We start from the raw sequence: 20546 nt of genomic DNA, 5'->3' as shown, positions 1-20546 counted from the left end.
TGCTGAAGCTGAAACTCTAATACTTGGACCACCTGATGCGAAGAACTGACTCATTGGAAAAGACCCTGATGCTTGGAAAGATTGAAGGCAGGAAGAGAAGGGGGACAACAGAGGATGAGATGGTTGGATGGCATCACAGACTCGATGGACATGAGTTTGAGCAAGCTCCGGGAGTTGGTGATGGACAGGGAAGCCTGGTGTGTTGCAGTCCATAGGGTCTCAAAGAATCAGATACAACTGAGTCACTGAACTGAACTAAACTGACTATTGGTCATGAAAGTAATCTTCCTGTGTCATAGAAATGTTTATTTGTATCACACTCTGTCTTTAAGATAAATAACTAGAAGAGGATAAAAATTTTTGTAAGAAATTTATTTGTCAGATAGTTCTCCAGAAAAGTTGTATAATCAATTTGGGAAGAACTGGTATATTAACAATATTCATGCTTCCTGGCAGAAACATGGTAGATTTCTCCAATTTTTTTTATTTGACTTTGGTGTTCTGAGGTATTATTTTATAGATTTTTATACATGTTTTATACAGTTTTTTCTGTGCATTTTTAATATTCCTCTTCAAGATAGAATTGTCCTTGCATTTTCTCTCTACAATCAAAACCCAAGACATTCTTCAGAAAATGAACACAATGTTCTACAATAGATAACTTAGCCTATTAACCCTTTAATTATAGAATGTTTCTCAACTATATTTCCTTGAATGACAAGCTATACTACTTCCTACTGCTTTTTCTCTCTGCTTTCTCACTTCTGGAGTCAAAGCTGTAAGACTGTATAAAAACTGTGAAAGAATATTTTGAAAATACTCTTCAAACATTGGACAATGGTGTTAGTTTTCTTTATTCTTTTCTTTATTCTTTGCCTTCCTGTTTGACATGTTATATATTGAAGGAAATGTCACATCTTTGGATTTAAGGATGAACAATCTAAGCCAGAAGTAAAATCAAAAAAGAGCATTTCCTTATATTTTATCCCAACAGTATTTCATGCATCTCCAAAAAAAGCTAAAATACAAGCAAAATAGAAACACTAGTTAAGCAGATGAATGAATACTCTAGAAATTTAGTAGTTACAGGATGTAATTTCCCACAGCATACATGGATTTTGTCTTATAAGGAAATTGATTCTATTAATGCCTTACATATTGCAGAACCTCTTAGCAGATTACTTTGAATTTTCAAAAGGTGAAAGAAATGTCCTTTTTACTTCAAAATGTCTGTTTTAGCAGTCAGTATCAAACTGTTGAGCTCCATTTCAAACTTAAAGACAGGAAACAAAGATCCATAGCTTCAATCTTGAAATTTAAAATTACTCATCAAAAAGGACTTTCATTTCACTGTCTTATGATCTAAGTTATTATAATAAGCTTTCAAATTAAATCTCATCTAAAATTCAAAAGAATTTTTTAAAAGATCTTAAAATATTAGTTGTAATTTAGTGTCTTACAAACATTTTTAATTTAGAGAATTTCAATGGAAGTTTTTTAAAATGTCTCTCCTTTAAAATTTTTTCTCTTTTAGAATTATTAAGTTATTCAGAAAGATCTCTAGCACCATAAAAAGTAATTTAATATAGCAACCTGCAGCTAAAGATAACCATGCTTAATTTTTTTTAAACCAATACATATTAGTTTAGTTTCTAATCATATAATCTTTTAAGTATATTAGGAAAATTTTACATTAAAACAATATATCAGAAATTTTTCAAAGCATAAATAAGATGAATTTAGGCAATGACAAACATAGTAAAAAGATTTGTTATTTCTATTTCTGGTAAAGAGTTCTTTCACTTATCAGCAAAACAATGCTTCAGCGTAGTTTCTTCCATTTTGTTCTTACCATAGTTTCAAAATACAAGTGACATGAAAAGGAAGGTAAGAAAAGACTAAAGAAACCCAGCAAGTATGGCTTTTATCTAAGGGCACTGGTGAGTGGCCTGAATTGTGTGTTGGAAACTTTCCTCCCTGTGTTAGTTTGTATTCATTTCTCTTTTAAATAATTGCATTGCTAATACCTAGTGATTGATTGACAATCTCTTATAGTACTATAATTTATGGACAAAATAATGCTCCTGCATTATTTAAACTCTTTAGTTTGGTTGGGAAAATAGCCAAAAATTGAATCCACCTGGAGGAAATTATAGCCCAGGGGCTAATTTTGCAGAAACCTTACCTACAAAGGTAGTAGGAAATGCACTTCCTGTTTACTGCCATCAAAGCTGAAGCGATTATTCTCAGTGGAAAAAACAGTGACCTGAATGGCCTGACTTGGGACCTGCTGCACACCTGCCAGTGATCGTGGGCCCTACCTGATGAACTCCTGAATCCAAAACAAGAAATACATTCAGAAAAACAGGTCTAGTTAGGCATCTTTTTGTCCCATTCATAAAAACAAATCTTTGGGAACTTCCTTTATGGCTTCATAAAAAATACATATAATTTCTTCTTGGATTCCATCCAGTTTAAGGTTTTAATTGTTTCCTCAAAAAAAGCCAGTTGTGGATATTCACTAATGGGCAAGATTGTTCGATGTTTTTGTTACCAGGTTTGTTTGCTTTATTACAGTTGGTTTAAGGTTACTCTCAGTGTCATAAGCTTCTTAGATTCACCTGCTATGTCCAAGATGAAAAGGATGCCACAGGCAGTCAATTCACAATTATTTCCTTAAAATAAACCACTGGTGGCGCTTTTATACCCAGTATAGAGCATGGAGGTTGAAGTGCTCTCTCCCAAGCATGATTGCTTTCCTCCACTCTTGACTGAGTGCAAGAAAAAAGAGAGGTCTTTCTTACATACCATTGATCAGAGAGTACAAAACTCACCTCGACTCCTTTCTTGCACACATGCAACTTTAGTAATGAGAGCACTTCTGTGCAGATGAGGAGTTTATGTAGATGATGTGTTTCACGCAGGAAAGGACTCATTACAATGCACAGCATCAGTGTTGTCCATTCAACCAATGACTCATGGTCAGGCAGATTTTGAGATGTAGCAGATTGGGAGCATATGAGACTAGCTGTTGTGGAACAGAGGAGAGAAGGGAGGGCAGAGTAGAAAACATTTTCTCCCTAATATAATGTGAATCTAAAAAAAAAACAAAAGTACAATTACCTGTACTGTGGTCTGCACTATGCATTATTTAATAAGACAATCTATCATAATTTAACAAACTCCAGTGTTTATATTCTACAAGCAATCTAGTGACACTCAAGGTGCTCATATGGAGTAACTAATTTGAAGCTCTGGCTTATCAATTGCCATGGCAAATGATCTTTTACAACAATGATGATCAGTTAAGCATACCAGAGTTATATCATGAATTTAGTACACTGAAATTTAAAGAAAATACCTTTGGCTCTATAAAATGTTTGAAATTGAATGTGTGTTTCCAAGTAAACATAGAAAACATTGCTATAAAAAACTTTTTTTGGTCAAAATGTTGTGTTTCCAATGTAATGATGTATCTACTTATAGAATTTATTATAGTATCTCATGAAGGTGAACGTGACCTTGTTGTCTCTCAGTATTTTCTTTGGTGCCATGATTTTTTAAAAAAAATTATTGTCTGGCCTTCCTCTCTTGCCTATTTGATTACTCGGCCCTTTCATTGTAAACAAAAAATATATTTTATATTTTCAGCAAATAAATGTAAATCACTAAAGGGAGTAAATTTATCTTGCCTTACCTGTTTGATGCAATGAATTAAAAGGTTTATTTTTTATTTTTACCATTATTTCATTTTAGTCACATTTTTTGACAAATGGAAAGAGATGTTTTAAGCTTTACTTTTGTATAATCTGTATTATCAAATGGAATAGTTAATAATGCATTTGATGAGCATTAACATGAAAGCCAGCACACTGTCCACAATTAAAGCTTACCTCGTCAGCAGACACGAAAGAGAGGTGAATAGCAGAGAGTCTAATGGCAAGTCTGTTAAGTGTGTTGCGGACAGAAGGCTTTTAAATTTTTTTTAAAACAGTAAAAGCATCTGGTACCCAGTCTGAGAGAGAAAAATGTCGAAAAGCATTGCCATTAGGCTATAAATCACTCTTGGAAAGAGTTAAGCTGTGTTTCCATAAGTGGTTTTAAAAAATGACTTGGGTGATGCTCTTGGCCTTTTAAAAAGTGTTAGGTTATCTTCTGACCAAAGGTCCTTTTTGAAACACTCTCTGAACTGACAAAATAGTATCCACTCTACACAGTTTTCAGACGATGAACTCTCCTAAGAATTAATCACATTGGCTGGCATGTTAAAGCTCACGGGATCCCTGTAAGACGTTTCCCATGAGTCTGCTTCCTTTTTCACCTCCAGTCAGCAGGTGTAGAAGTGAGAGGCTTACTATGTTTCCCTGAAGAGCCCACCAGTTGCATTCTTTTTGGTCACTGCTGCTGCTAAATCGCTTCAGTCGTGTCCGACTCTGTGCGACCCCATAGATGGTGGCCCACTAGGCTCCCCCGTCCCTGGGATTCTCCAGGCAAGAACACTGGAGTGGGTTGCCATTTCCTTCTCCAGTGCATGAAAGGGAAAAGTGAAAGTGAAGTCGCTCAGTCGTGTCCAACTCTTTGCGACCCCCATGGTCTGCAGCCTACCAGGCTCCACCGTCCATGGGATTTTCCAGGCAAGAGTACTGGAGTGGTCACTAGTAAGTGCTTTAAAATCTTCCCCTTGCAGTCACAGGTAGGACTCCTATGGGATTCAGTTATACCTTCAGTCAAGAATCTTTGAAATAAAGTAAAGATAAAATTACAACAAAGACAAGTATGCAAAGGACTGCTGTTTGACCTTACTGAGACCTGTATCCCATTGCTATTGTTGGCCTAGGTTTATTGAAGTATTCTTGTAAATAGATTAGAAACACAGATATTTGGCTTCAAGCTGGTGGAAGTAGGTGGTGTTGAGTATCAGAATTCTGGAGTAATTCTGACGTAAGTTCTAGCTTCATCTAGGACCTGGTTACTGGTGAACCACAACGTTGGAATTATATGGTATCTTGTAAGAAATGAAGACTCTCAGGCCCTTCCCAGACCTATCCAACCAGGACATGTATTCTAAAAATAATAATAATATCCCCCAGATATTTAAGTGCACAATGAAATTTTAGAAACCTTACTCTGTATTGTCCCTACTTGATTTAAATGAACACATAACTTCCTCTATGGTAGCCAAAAGCTTCTTTTAATATTACAATTCAGAATTCCCTGTGCCTTTTCTCCTATTGCTTTTTAATTTTCACTGAATGCATAGAAGGATTTCCCTGATAGCTCAGTTGGTAAAAGTTACTTAAACAATTTTTTTTCAATTAAATTTTGGGGACTTCCCTGGGGGTCCACCTTTATGGCAGAAAGTGAAGAGGAACTAAAAAGCCTCTTGATGAAGGTGAAAGAGAAGAGTGAAAAAGTTGGCTTAAAACTCAACATTCAGAAAACGAAAATCATGGCATCTGGTCCCATCACTTCATGGGAAATAGATGGAGAAACAGTGGAAACAGTGTCAGACTTTATTTTTTGGGGCTCCAAAATCACTGCAGATGGTGACTGCAGCCATGAAATTAAAAGACGCTTACTCCTTGAAAGGAAAGTTATGACCAACCTAGATAGCATATTCAAAAGCAGAGACATTACTTTGCCAACAAAGGTCTTTCTAGTCAACGCTATGGTTTTTCCAGTGGTAACGTATGGATGTGAGAGTTGGACTGTGAAAAAAGCTGAGTGCCGAAGAATTGATGCTTTTGAACTGTGGTGTTGGAGAAGACTCTTGAGAGTCCCTTGGACTGCAAGGAGATCCAACCAGTCCATTCTGAAGGAGATCAGCCCTGGGATTTCTTTGGAAGGAATGATGCTAAGGCTGAAACTCCAGTACTTTGGCCACCTCATGCGAAGAGTTGACTTATTGGATAAGACTCTGATGCTAGAAGGGATTGGGGGCAGGAGGAGAAGGGGACGACAGAGGATGAGATGGCTGGATGGCATCACCGACTCGATGGACGTGAGTTTGAGTGAACTCTGGGAGATGGTGATGGACAGGGAGGCCTGGCATGCTGCAATTCATGGGGTCACAAAGAGTCGGACACGACTGAGCGACTGAACTGAACTGGGGTTCCAGTGGTTAAGTGGACCTGGGGGTCCATGCTTTCACTGTAAGGGACACAGGTTCAATCCCTGGTTGAGGAAAAATAATTAAAAAAATAAATTTTGAACAAATTTTACTGTCTTATAATGATCTGTATAACAAAATTAGAGTAGAATAATTAGAGATAAAGCAGAACATATAGGTGAAATATATTTTCTGAGTTATTTCTGAGAGTGTGTGTGTGTCACTGTTTAATCCTGTATGTTTTGTGTGCACTTATCTCCTAAGATAGTTGCCGTGTTTACTGATGATGATGCAGTAGTAGTAAATTGGATTACAAAATCTTCAGAACTAAACTAGGACTTTAGCTAAGAAATATAAACATGTCTTGTTAGATTTCATAGAAGTATATTTGTAATCAGTTAGCTCCTGTTTCTTAGGGGATAGAGAATAATTAAATTTAAATAGAGAATAAATTAAATTAAAAAAAAAAAGACTCCTTGAAGAACCAGTTTTAAGGGGAAAAGTTCCCCATAGTATTGTTGTGTAGGGAAAGATTCTTCTACCTAAGTTGTTATAACAGTTGTATTTATCTTCAAGTTGGACTCAAGAAAAACTAGTGTTTGGTGTCTTTCCATGGTATCATTAAATTAATAGTTATTTAGATTTTACTATATTTTACTTAAAAATAGTTAAACTTATTTTTCCACATTTCTATATGTATAGCGTTGAGTGTATTACTGCTGAGGTTTTGAAGTGGATATTATAAATGTTTGTGAATAAGCATGTATGTACATCTGAGAAGTACTTGTAGATTATTTTCACACAATATAGACACCAATTCTATATTTTTTAACTGTTCCTAATAGGTTTTAGTTTTCCAGAAGGCAAAATGCCAACTCATAAGTCCACCTCATCTACTGGGTTGACTTAATAAGGTGAGAAATGAGGATAACGGAGAAAAACAAGGATAATGAACCCAATAAGAAGAGCCAAAATCATTTATAAATAAAGTAAAATACCATGGATATTTTCTGCTAAAAGTCATATATATTTTGTCAAGTTGAATGTTGTTCTTGTTAAATTTAAAGCATTAGTCTTGCTCCATTTCCTGAAAGGATGAAAAGGGCAGCTGCATAAACCAGAGCTACTTGGGGCTTCTTAATACCTTATTTAGTTGGCTCCAGACTCTGTTTACCTCCCCTAGCCTCCCTGACCAGAAAGGCACCTAGATTTGCTAGAAATTTTATTATTTTCTCCATACTCAAAGCCTGAAAGCATTTGTATGTGCTAATAAAATGGAGTGATACAAAGGAACTAGACAGATACCCAGGAGTCTCAACGATCACCAAGTCAAACCTCCTCCAGAATCAAGAATTGTCAAGTACATATCCATTGTTTCCTATTCTATTGCTCTGCCATAAAAGGTAACTGTCCTCAATTATCAGTTATATTATTGCTCCAAATTACTTATAGTCTATTCCTGTGGGGGGAAAAAACAAGAAAGAAAACTTGTATTTTCCTGCCACGTATCCCTATATCAGCCTTGATTATATGATTTAGTTTGGCCAATGAAATGTGAGCAAAAGATGACAAATGCTATTTCCAAACTCTCTCTCTTTAGAGGATACAAATGCTCTCTCTCTGTTTTCTTGGCCATGAGAGTGTACCTGAGTCCTAGAATGAAGAAATGGAACAAAGCTACAGCTAAAGTATTAATTACGTTGTACATAATGTGAAGGAGAAATAGGTAAATTTTTTGTTAGACATTGAAAATTTGGATTGTTTGTTATGGTAGAATGATCTTGCCTACTCAGACTGATAAGGGCAGCTATTCTCTATCACTGTCAACTAATTTCTCTTCCCTTTAGTGCTCTTCTCACTCTTGCTCTCATGTGTTCTTTCTTTCTTTTATAAATATGTAACATTTTCAGTTCAGTTTAGTAGCTCAGTTGTGCCTGACTCTTTGCAACCCCATGGATTGCAGCATGCCAAGCTTCCCTGTCCATTGCCAACTCCCAGAGCTTGCTCAAACTCATGGCCATTGAGTTGGTGATGCCATTCAGCCGTCTGATCCTTTGTTGTCCCCTTCTCCTCCTGCCTTCAATCTTTCCCAGCATCAGAGTTCATATCCTACATGATCTGTCTGCTCCATAAGAGCTGTCTTCAATGAAAGCACTACTATGTGTCAACAGGCAGTGTCCTAACATGCCCTGCATTGCAGAGACAGTGTGTAACAGTGCAGTGCAAGATAGATGTGGAAGGAAAAGAGACTCCTTTGGTTACATATTTGCCAATTTCGATTGTAAATCAAATTTTCAATTCAGTTCAGTTGCTCAGTCATGTCCGACTCTGCCACTCCACGGACGGCAGCAAGCCAGGCTTCCCTGTCACCAACTCCCGGAATTACTCAAACTCATGTCCATCAGTCGGTGATGCCATCCAGCCATCTCATCCTCTGTTGGCGCTATCTCCTCCCACCTTCAATCTTTCCCAGCAGGGTCTTTTCAATGAGTCAGTTCTTCACATCAGGTGGCCAAAGTATTGGAGTTTCAGCTTCAACATCAGTCCTTCCAATGAATATTCAGGACTGATTTCCTTTCAGAAGGACTGGTTGGATCTCCTAGCAGTCCAAGGGTCTCTCAAGAGTCTCTTCCAACACCACAGTTCAAAAGCATCAATTCTTCGGCGCTCAGCTTTCTTTATACTTCAACTCTCACATTCATACATGACTACTGGGAAAACCATAGCCTTGACTGGATGGACCTTTGTTGGCAAAGACATGTCTCTGCTTTTTAATATGCTGTCTAGGTTGGTCATAACTTTTCTTCTAAGGAGCAAGTGTCTCTTAATAGCACGGCTGCAGTCACCATCAACAGTGATTTTTGAGCCCCCCAAAATAAAGTCTATCACTGTTTTTACTGTTTCCCCATCTATTTCCCATGAAGTGATGGGATCAGATGGGATCATGCAGGATGCCATGATCCTTGTTTTCTCAATGTTGAGCTTTAAGCCAACTTTTTCACTCTCTTTCACTTTCATCAAGAGGCTATTTAGTTCTTCTTCACTTTTTGCCCTAAGGGTGGTGTTAGCTGCATGTCTGAGGTTATTGATATTTCTCCTGGCAATCTTGATTCCAGCTTGTCCTTCCTCCAGCCCAGCATTTCTCATGATGTACTCTGCATATAAGTTAAATAAGCAGGGTGACAATATACAGCCTTGACATACTCCTTTCCCGATTTGGAACCAGTCCATTGTTCCATGTCCAGTTGTAACTGTTGCTTCCTGATCTGCATACAGATTTCTCAAGAGGCAGGTCAAGTGTTCTGGTATTTCTATATCTTTAAGAATTTTCCAGAGTTTGTTGTGGTCCACACAGTCAAAGGCTTTGGCATAGTCAATAAAGCAGAAGTAGATGTTTTTCTGGAACACTCTTGCTTTTTTGATGATCCAACGGATGCTGGCAATTTGATCTCTGGTTCCTCTCCCTTTTCTAAATCTAACTTGAACATCTGGAAGTTCACAGTTCATGTCCTGTTGAAGCCTAGCTTGGAGAATTTTGAGCATTATTTTACAAACGTGTGAGATGGGTGCAATTGTGCAGTAGTTTGAGCATTCTTTGGCAATCCCTTTCTTTGGGATGTAACATTTTACATACGCATATATTTTTATTTGCCACCTGACAAAGAGCTGACTCATTGGAAAAGACCCTGATGCTAGGAAAGATTGAAGGCAGGAGGAGAAGAGGGAATCAGAGGATGAGAAAGTTGGATAGTATCATTGATTCAATGGACATGAGTTTGAGCAAATTCCAGGAGATAGCGAAGAACAGAGGATCCTGGTGTGCTGCAGTCCATGGGGTCACAAAGAGTTGAACAGAACTTAGCCACTGAACAGCAACATTATTTTTATTGTTTCTGCTTATGTATATAATGTTATGACTTCTATTGAGATTTCAGTTTTGTTTTTGTTTTTTGTTTTGTCTCCTATGTCTTTTCACTTCTAACAACTACTACCAGTCCTCTGAGTCTCATTAAAATTCCCAAGAGTATATCATTTTATTATCCTTATTGAATGGAATTCTCATGCCCAGCCAGTTAATTGGCTACTAGTCAGCCTTTGTATTGGTATATATGAGAAATCTGTGGCATGCCATTTACTATGTGGATAATATTTTGGTAGCAACTTCCATGATTGAAAAAAATGTTGCATACCTTTAACTGTTCTTAGAAATAATTAATATTATTATTTCTCTGTCTTGAAGGCTTTTCCAAAACATTAGTATCTATTAATGGAGTAATTGTACTATAGTACCATGGAATTTATTAAGGAAATCCAAAAGTAATCAGAAACTATAATAAAATTGCTATGTTATGAGTCCATCTAATCCTTAAAACCACCTTTTAGGTTTACAATTCTTAAAACTTCAGTAGATATGGATGCCAATTTCATGAAACATCCCTGAGAATAATACATCCTGAGTTATTTTTGTAACTTAGAGTATTCATCCTGCAGAGGAAAAAATAGCTTCAGTGTTCTTTCATTTCTGTTCAATTTTCACAAATTAATATTCCTTTGCAGGCCTGTTTCATTTAGTTTCAGCATTACAGAAACCAAAGACTCAAAATACTTCTAAGAAAAACTCTCAGAAAAACTGTGAAGTTTATAATGGCAGCAAAGGGAGTAGGTGTATGATCTTCACTTCTCTGAATTTCAGTGCTCAAAACCATAACACAAATTAGATTCTGTACTCAGTACAGCTGACTCTTATTTTGATGACATCCTGCTACTGCTGCTGCTAAGTCGCTTCAGTCGTGTCCGACTCTGTGTGACCCCAAAGATGGCAGCCCACCAGGCTTCCCCGTCCATGGGATTCTCCAGGCAAGAATACTGGAGTGGGCTGCCATTTCCTTCTCCAATGCATGAAAGTGAAAAGTGAAAGTGAAGTTGCTCAGTCGTGTCTGACTCTTAGCGACCCCATGGACTGCAGCCTACCAGGCTCCTCTGTCCATGGGATTCTCCAGGCAAGAGTACTGGAGTGGGGTGCCATTGCCTTCTCTGTGATGACATCCTATATTCCCCTAATTCAATGTCTACAGTTACAGGCTAACTCTGTAAACTTAGTCTTCCTCAGGAGCAATTTTAGTCTATTAGACTGAACAGTGTCTTATACTTTTCATCTTAAACTCATCATTCCCTTGTCCCAAATATAGATTGATATTTTCATTTTCATATTTGTTGTTGCTCAGTTGCTCAGTCTTGTCTGACTCTTTGTGACCACATGGACCCTAATCTGCCAGGCTTGTCTGTCCATGGGGTTTTCCAGGCAAGAATACTGGAGTGGGTTGCCATTCACTTCTCCAGAGGATCTTCCCAACCCAGCAAATGAATCTGCGTCTTTTGCATCTCCTGGATTGGCAGGTGGATTCTTTACCACTGAACCACCTGGGAAGCCCATGTCATTCCCAACAAAACCATTACCCAACTAAATGCAATCCAATCTTAGTAAATCCTGATCATGCATAGTTTACTCACTTTAGTACTTTTTCATTTCTCATACTGAAATGAGAAATGTCTTCTTTTACTGAAAACACATCCTACTTTCCTTAAAAATTTTTTCACATTAAGTTACTTTTTTTGTTGACAAATTAGTAACAGAATAAGGTCTTATTTTATGTCTAGTAAACCTAGGTACAACAGAAGTATACTTAACACAATGGTTCTAAGGACATGTCTATATTAATTAGATTAACAGATAAATATTAATACCAGGTATTAATTTAATATGTCATACTTAAGGAATGAGTTTATTTCATTGTGCTAATGCTATGGACTGAACTGTATTCCCATTATTTCATATGTTGAAGCCCTAACTCCCAATATGACAGTATTTGGATATAGGGCATTATGGAGATAATCATAGTTAAATGAAGTCATAAGAATAGAGTCATAATCGATAAAATTGGTGGTCTTATAAGAAAAGGAGGAAAGAGAGATTTCTGCATCACCAAACACACAAAGAGGTCTTTTGAGCACATAGCAAACGGGTAACCACCTACAAGCCAAAAAAAATGAGGCCTCAGAATTAAACCTACTTTATTGTCATATTGATCTTTTGAATTTCCCAGGCTCCAGAACTATAAGAAATAAGTCCCTATTGAAGCTACTTAATCTATGGTAATAATAATTTGCTTCCCAGGTGGCTCACTGGTCAAGAATCCACCTGCCAAAGTAGGAGATGCAGGAGACATGGGTTCGATCCCTTGGTCAGGAAGATCTACTGGAGGAAGAAATGGGCACCCCACTCCAGTGTTCTTGCCTGGGAAATCCAATGGATAAAGGAACCTGGTGAGCTTCAGTCCATGGATCCTAAAGAGTCAAACATAACTGAGCACACACTCACAAGGCAGCTTGAACTGATTTAAATAATTAATCACTACTCTACCTTTCATCCCCCTTATACACAACCAGCTAGAGTGAATGCATTTGCTTTGGTGGTGGTGGTGGTGTAGTTGCTAAGTCATATCTGACTCTTGCGACCCGTGGACTGTAGCCTGCCAGGCTCCTTTGTCCATGGGATTCTCCAGGTAAGAATACTGAAGTGGGTTGCCATTTCCTTCTCCAAGGGTCTTCCCAACCTAGGAATTGAACCCAGGTCTCCTGCATTGAAGGCAGGTTCCTCACCAACCAAGCTATGAGGGATGCCCCAAAAGTCTCTTTGCTGCTGCTAAGTCACTTCAGTCATGTCCGACTCTGTGCGACCCCATAGACTGCAGCCCACCAGGCTCCCCTGTCCCTGGGATTCTCCAGGCAAGAACACTGGAGTGGGTTGCCATTTCCTTCTCCAATGCATGAAAGTGAAAAGTGAAAGTGAAGTCGCTCAGTCATGTCAGACTCTTAGCGACCCCATGGACTGCAGCCTACCAGGCTCCTCCATCCATGGGATTTTCCAGGCAAGAGTACTGGAGTGGGGTGCCATTGCCTTCTCCGAAAAGTCTCTTTAGACATTCTTAAACCAATGACATGCCAAAAATAGAACGTCTTGGAACATGTAGCAGAATACAAATTCATGTTAATATAGAAACAATAAAGGAGCAGATATAAGATTCTGCCAACAAGAGGTATGTGTTACTAGTGACAAGATTTATGTGAAAAACCCTCAATCTGATGATTCTCCTGTTCTCCTTCCTTGGTTTTCAAAAAAAAACTAGTGACTAGTTAGAATGGAAAAGGAAGAGTATATTTCTTTCTTAATTTTTTAAAGAAAATGTTTGATATTTTCCCTCTAGTCTGATGCAGTTCTGGGTAGATGATATAGAAATAATTAGAAGAAAATGTAATTATTTCATGTTAAAATGAATGACAGAAAAGTATAATGTCAAAACCCACACATTTTTCATAATATAAAATATGGATCAGAATGACATCTACAGAGAATAAAGTGAACCAGAAAGATATATTCATATGAATATGAAAAGTTTTACATTTTATCTTTTAATGAGTGGAAAGAAATAAAAAATATTATAAAATAAAAGAAATAACTTTAATAAGAATTAGAAAAACTTGCAAAATGAGTGACAGGATTTAAGAAAAAAAGCATACAAAAGAAATTAGTATTTAGAAACTAGATTAAAACACAAGAACAGATGAACATAAATTTGGAATATAAGTATATATATATATAATTATGTGATATGTATAATATAGCATTGAAATATAATGAATAATGTGTGTGAATTAAAAAGTAAAATATTAAAAGGAGAAAAATCAAAAAAGAATGGAAAGGGATGAGAGGATTAAATTAGGAAATAACAGCTATTAATAAGTACAGAGAAGCAAATATATGGATAATAGAAATGGCCCCCCAAAAAAGCAAGGGTATAAAATAAATACTAAAATATAGCAAGTATACTGAAAAGAAAAAAAAAGTATATCGTCATTAAACTTTTCCATTCCAGTGATTTATATCAAGAGAAGATTGAGCTGTGTAGTAAGATACTCAACAAATGAAAAACATGAGCACAAATTTTACAGCTAGCACACTTACTTTTTCACATAAGGCAACAGACTTACTGCTGTTGACACATTTAAACTTGGAAATTTTTCCCTTTTCAGAGAAATCTGTTAGAGGACAATCATCTAATAGAAAACCAAAATGACTGCATTGACATAAGAACTCATAATGAACAGTACACATAGCTATTTGTAGAATTAATTTTAAGTGAGACTTAAAAGGGAGAGCCTATGATATATTCAGACTGTCTAGTTATACTAAAAATGAGCAGAGAATATGTGAATAATATATGCAAAAATATTTTTTGAGATTTATCAGTGGAAATGATGATTTTAATAGTGCTATTATAAAACTTTAGTATATGTAATGTGTGGGGGAAAATGGTGTAATTGTTTTTTTTTATTTCTATAATAATTTTTTATTTCTATAATTCCCTGTGTTCTTTAAATCAGAATTCTAATCCATGCTGAGGAAGAAAATATATTTGGATTAGTGTCAATGACACCCCACTCCAGTACTCTTGCCTGGAAAATCCCATGGACGGAGGAGCCTGGTAGGCTCCAGTCCATGGGGTCGCTAAGAGTCTGGCCCGACTGAGCGACTTCACTTTCACTTTTCACTTTCACTAATTGGAGAAGGAAATGGCAACCCACTCCAGTGTTCTTGCCTGGAGAATCCCAGGGAAAAGGGAGCCTGGTGAGCTGCTGTCTATGAGGTCGCACAGAGTCAGACACGACTGAAGCGACTTAACAGCAGCAGTACAAATGATTAATTTTAAAATCTTATAGTACTAAATTTGAAGTGGAAGTATGAAATTAAGAGTATTTATTCTGATACACATTATATGTATATATGTAATATTTATGCAAGATATATATATAATGTAATATGTACATACATACTTATAGTATGTCTATGTGTATATATATACACATACATACATATAAATATAAATGAATTATGACTTTACCACCAAAAAGCCTAGAAACAATGACCAACTCAGAAGTAATTAGAAGCTTTACCACCTAGCATGTAGGTTGTAGTCTTGAAATACCACTTACTCTCAAAGTACTAGGGGTGCTTGGAAAAATATCTGAGGGTAGTCTGGAACATATGTCCCAGCTAAACCTAGAACACTTTATTACAATGGCTGGTAATGAAGCATCAGAAATTACCAAGTTAGTGTATAACACTAGGATTACATCAATTTGAAGACGCTCCCACTGACTAAAGACAGGCTAATTTATACTTCAATAAGGATAATAAGTTTGACTTAAATTTATTGATAAAATATTTTTTAAACAGTTAAACAAGGAGAAAGTATATATCTTGTACCACTGAGTAACTAAATAATAGATGAAGAGTATCTCTTTTAATAATATTTCAACTAAAAATAAGCAATAAATGATGGAATTGAAATATTACTAATTTGGCAGCTTTTCGATGGCTATATGGTGTTTCTTAGTATGATAATACAATTATTTACTTAATTATTTTATCAAATACTGTGTATTTACAAGGGAGAAGGAACGGGCAACCCATTCCAGTATACTTGCCTAGAGAATTCCGTGGATGGAGGAGCCTGGTGGGCTGCTGTCCATGGGGTCACACAGAGTTGGACATGACTGAAATGACTTAGCATGCATGCATGCATTGGAGAAGGAAATAGCAACCCACTCCAGTATTCTTGCCTGGAGAATCCCAGGGACAGAGGAGCCTGGCAGGCTGCTGTCTAGGAGGTCACACAGAGTCAGACACGACTGAAGCAACTTAGCAGCAGCAGTAGCTGTGTATTTAAAAACATAAAAATATGAAAGGTACAACAAAGACTTGTGTTCTATCCCCAAGTTTAAGAAATATGTCAATAACTTTGAAATTCTCTATATGTCAGATGTCCCATTCTTTCTCATGGGTCATTTCATAGGTAAACTTGGCTGTTCTCAAAGTTTCTTGTTCTGTGCTATCTCCAAGATTTTATCTGATTTCTTTACGTATATTATATATAGTTCTTTTAAACTCTGTGTCTGAAAATTTCAATATCCAGTCTTGAGACCTTGACATTATATTTGTAGTATTTCCATTGGACCATGAGATCTTCTTGTAGATTTTGTCATTTTTTTTCTCCCATGAGTCCAACATTTTTCTATCTTTATTTATGAAAATGCAGTTTGAAGCTTAGTTTAAAGGTGAGTCTTTTCCTAAAGAAAATGTACCTATGCTTGGAAAGATATCTGGCTAAACTATTAACCTGGAATAATTTTCAAATGAATTATCAGCTTGAGATTTTTAAGGCTACACCACAAAGGTGAATTTTCTTATCACTGGCTCTTCAATGTCTACTTAAGAGTACATGGAACAAAGGAAAAATCAATACAAACAGCCAAAAGAGCTATGTTGAATACTGTGGTTGGCACTTTAAAATGTGAGTTACAGGGATATGACTATGTTTTCTTGCCCTATAATACTGACAGCCTTCTTGTGCTTTATATGTTATCTCATTTTATCCTCAAACTACTCTAGACAGTCAACATCAGCGACATCTATTCTGAAAAACTAAAGTTCATAGAATTTAGCTAATTTTCCCCACAGCATTCTCAGTCTGTGCCTGGTTTTTCTGTCACTTCCCATTACTATAGGACTTGGAGGTGGTGTGGTTTCTCCTTAATTCTCATTACCATTTTCAGCAGATTTCTCCTTTCTGCTTGCATTTTTTTTTTTTTTTTTTTAAGACAGTCCTTCAGAGTGCCTGATTTCAGACTAGATCTCCTATTAGTTCTCCATTTTAAAACTTTTCAAGGTTCTTTTCTTGGTTAGTAAATATCTTAGTCCCTAGTCCATTCCCTTTTCAACTTTTTGCCTGTCATTTCCCCATGACTTTACCCTCCATTTTATTGATATGTTCAGTATTTAGCTTCTCAAAAACGTTATATATAAGCACCCTCCTCTGGCCACTTCCATGCTCTCTTTCCAATTCACTTTAGCTTCTTCTCTCCAATAATTATTTTGCCTCCGTTGAAACATCCTATCTCTTGACCCAAACTATTCTTCACTGTCATCTGCCTTATCTTCCTCTCAATTTTCTCTTTAACCATGCTAGCTTCCATGATTAATCACTCCCTTGTAGAAGCCCTCTACTCCGTTGCCTTTCTCTAGTGCTTTTAGAATTTGCCTGGCCAAAAGCCAAACCTGATTAAGCTCATAATTCTGCTTACTCTGTGCATGCACCTGAATATTTGAACATGCCTGGAGAGAAAACAGAACCACGCTGACTTTTTCACACTTTAAATTTATAGTCACTAATCTTCAGTGCACACTCAAAAGTGCTAAGCAATCCTATAATTCCCCAGTAAATTTACTTGTCTACTCATCAAGATGATTCTTTCTTATTTCCCTCCTCTCAAACATCTTAAACCCTCTCATTTTCCTCGTGGACAATCAGTAACATCAATTCTTGCTTTGCTGATGACACAGAAGCCACTAGGAGACAATTCCTTTGGCTTTTTATCATCAAATCTTTCAGACTACATTCACATGCACCCAATGCTCATTGAACCTCTTAGGATGCTTTGCCAGCAAGCAGCAAAGCACTAAAATGTTAAGATAGGGTTTTTAACATTTCATTAAAGAAAACCAGAGATATGTGATTTCAGGAATGGTTAATTAAAAGTCAACCCACCCATTTACCTGCTGAATCCCATCTCCTTTTGTTTATTCAAGGATCTTTATCTGTCAAATAATCCCTGTTTCCTTTGCATCAGCAATTTCCACCTTTCTAATTAATTATTTCCCTTAACATACAAGTATGCTATAATATTACTTAGTTGAACAATTCTTCCTTTTGACATGAAGATCCCCATCAATTACACCAAAGAAATAAAAATTTTGGAAAGTGTTGTGTATGGTCACTGTCTTCACTTTCTCTTTATTCCCTTTAATCAGATTAAGTTATTACTGACAATCTACATCTTAAGAACTTTTATCTAATTAAAATTATTATATTATTGTGGTTTACTCTCATCAAAAGTGTTACAAATGTGTTTACTAAGTTCCATTGACTTTCTCTTCTTACTTGCATCTTTGTTATTTTACAATAGCATCCATTATTTCAATTAATACCAAATGGAATAAAAGAGGGCTAGGGAAGAGAATTAAAGAATAAGGAGAGGATAAAAGAGTTTTTGGAAAAGATCAGCAAGATCCTTGGAAAGGTATAGGAAAAGATGGGTGAAGGGAAGACATCTTTATATGAGGGCCTGTCATGGCCATGAGCTTCAGAGTCATTACCTTTTATTAACAGGACACAGAATACTGTTTACATCTTTGTGGACTCAAGTTTGTCCAGTAAAATGCCTTGTTTATAAATAGCTACAAAGTAGTTACTTTTCCATTTAAAGTTTTCAAATTGCATTTTCAGAAAGATTAACCAAACATCATATGTGATTTGCACAATCTCTTGGTGAGGTTGGGGCTTCCCTGGTGGCTCAGTAGTAAAGAATCTGCCTGCAATGCAGGAGTCATGGGTTCAACCCTTGGGTTGAGAAGATCTCCTGGAGGAGAGCATGACAACCCACTCTGGTATTCTTGCCTGGAGACCCCATGGACAGAGGAGCCTGGCGGGCTACAGTCCATAGGGTTGCAAAGAGTGGACATGACTGATGTGACTGAGCATGCACCCATGTTGGTGAGGTAGACTAAAAAAAAAAATAGTTATTTTTGTTTTACTACATGTGTGATTTGAGGCCAATTATTCACCTCTCTGCACTCTAATTTTATCATCAGTAAAATGAGTAAAATGTTGCTACCAACATGGTAGCATTAGTGAGGATTGAATTAATTTAGTACCCAGCACATAGCAAGGGTATTTATGTTATCTTTTAAGATGATTGTCATTATTATTTTAAAGAAAGGAAAACTGATATCCATAAAGATTAGAATTACCCAACTAGAGAAGAGAATGATGAGTTCTTGATCAAAATCCATGTATTTTAATTTTTCAATGATCTACTTTACCTATTGTTGAATTCAGAGGATATCACTTAGCATGGGTTTAAACATAAATTCAATTTCAAGCAAACTTTTATTTCCTTTAGGAGACTGATATTTGTCTTTCCTGACAATGAGAATTAAAAAACTGATTAGCTTTACCTCTGTTCACTGGCTGCTGAGAAGCTGAATCAAATTTAAAGTGTAATCATAGCAATTATCTGTCTTTATTGCCTTTATCTTCATTGCTTTTATCCATGTCTTATTTGTATTCTGCTTTTCCCTGGTAATTACTTTTTATATATGTATTTTTTTATTAGCTGTCCTTCTGAATTTCTTAGAAGAATTACTTACCATTGTTGAACAAATAAATCTCTGCTACTATTGTTGGAAGTTGTGATGAAGAGTTGCCCACATGAGAAGTAGATAAATTGCAAGCCAAAGCCTACAATTTGAAGCTTCCACCCTTGTGGCTCTTTATTTAGAGCTCATAATTGAAGCCACTATTTGTTTTCTCAGTCTGTGATGTCTTAATATATGCAGAATAGTTCTTCCAATTGTCAGTTACACAAGCCTTTTTTGTTTCTCGGGCTCAGCTGCTCTGGGGCACAACAGTCTTTCTTTTGAAGTGCTCACACCAGGGTTCTCCGAAATTAACACATTTGCCACAGAACTTCTACCTTTTTTCAATCCTCTGTCTCTTTCTAAATTGAGATACAATATACAGGGTAAAGTGTATAAAGTATATTACTCAATTATGCAGTTTAAGAATTATTTGCATGTTTACATCCTTTTAACCACCACTCAGATCAAGATATAAAATATTTCCAGCACTCCATAAGATTCCTTTGTGCCTGTCTTGTCTACACCACTGCCCCCAAGAAGTAACCACTATTCTGAGTTCTATCATCATCAATTAATTTTGCCTGTTCTTGAACTTTCTGTAAGTGAAGTCATGCATAGACTATAGACATTTTTGTGCATCTAGCTTCCCCCCCCCACTTCACCTATCTGTGAGATTCATTCCTGGTTTTGTTCTGTTTTTTTGTGCCTGTGTTTGGCAGGTGTTATTTGTTTGCTTGCTCGCTACACCTAAATAGTTCTATTCAGCTCATACAGCAGATTATTTTATTGTTATGTCTTAACCCATTGTATGAATATACCTCAATGTATATTTCCATTCTCCTTTTGATAGGCATCTGGCTTGTCTCCAGTGTGGGATTATTATGAATAAAGCCACTCTGAATACTGTATATTGGCTACAAATCCACCTGGGCACTTAGATGATGTAGAAGAGGTAAAATTATAGAAGCATCCATCCTTTCCATCTCTCCCGAGTGTTTGTTATGAAACTTCTCAGTTCTTTGTCAAGCTATGATAAAGAGACAAGTCTTACAAAAGAGGAAGAGAGGACCTAAAATATCAGTTAGAAGGATAGAATAGGAAAATTTCACTTGCTATGAA

General features: G+C 36.5%; 1 protein-coding gene and 1 long non-coding RNA gene across 11 annotated transcripts in view; one reads left to right on the top strand and one right to left on the bottom strand.

Annotated features, from left to right (window-relative positions):
- GALNT13 (polypeptide N-acetylgalactosaminyltransferase 13) overlaps window positions 1–20546 on the top strand; it is a 952843-nt gene that overhangs the window by 209896 nt on the left and 722401 nt on the right. The gene's annotated exons all lie outside the window — the stretch shown is intronic.
- The window catches only part of LOC129646419 (uncharacterized), a 56304-nt gene that overhangs the window by 17656 nt on the left and 18102 nt on the right, over window positions 1–20546 (bottom strand). For 2 of the 3 annotated variants that reach the window (XR_008711911.1, XR_008711910.1), the window contains exon 3: window positions 2835–3028. This is a non-coding gene — a long non-coding RNA (uncharacterized LOC129646419). Of the gene's footprint in view, window positions 1–2834; window positions 3029–15661; window positions 15886–20546 lie in introns of those variants that run through there. The other variant, XR_008711912.1, reaches the window with a different exon arrangement.

This window comes from Bubalus kerabau, chromosome 3, assembly GCF_029407905.1.
Source record: "Bubalus kerabau isolate K-KA32 ecotype Philippines breed swamp buffalo chromosome 3, PCC_UOA_SB_1v2, whole genome shotgun sequence".
NCBI classification, from domain to species: domain Eukaryota; kingdom Metazoa; phylum Chordata; class Mammalia; order Artiodactyla; family Bovidae; genus Bubalus; species Bubalus kerabau.
The sequence above is the reverse complement of the archived record's forward strand: the minus strand, read 5'-3'. Positions and strand labels throughout refer to the sequence as shown.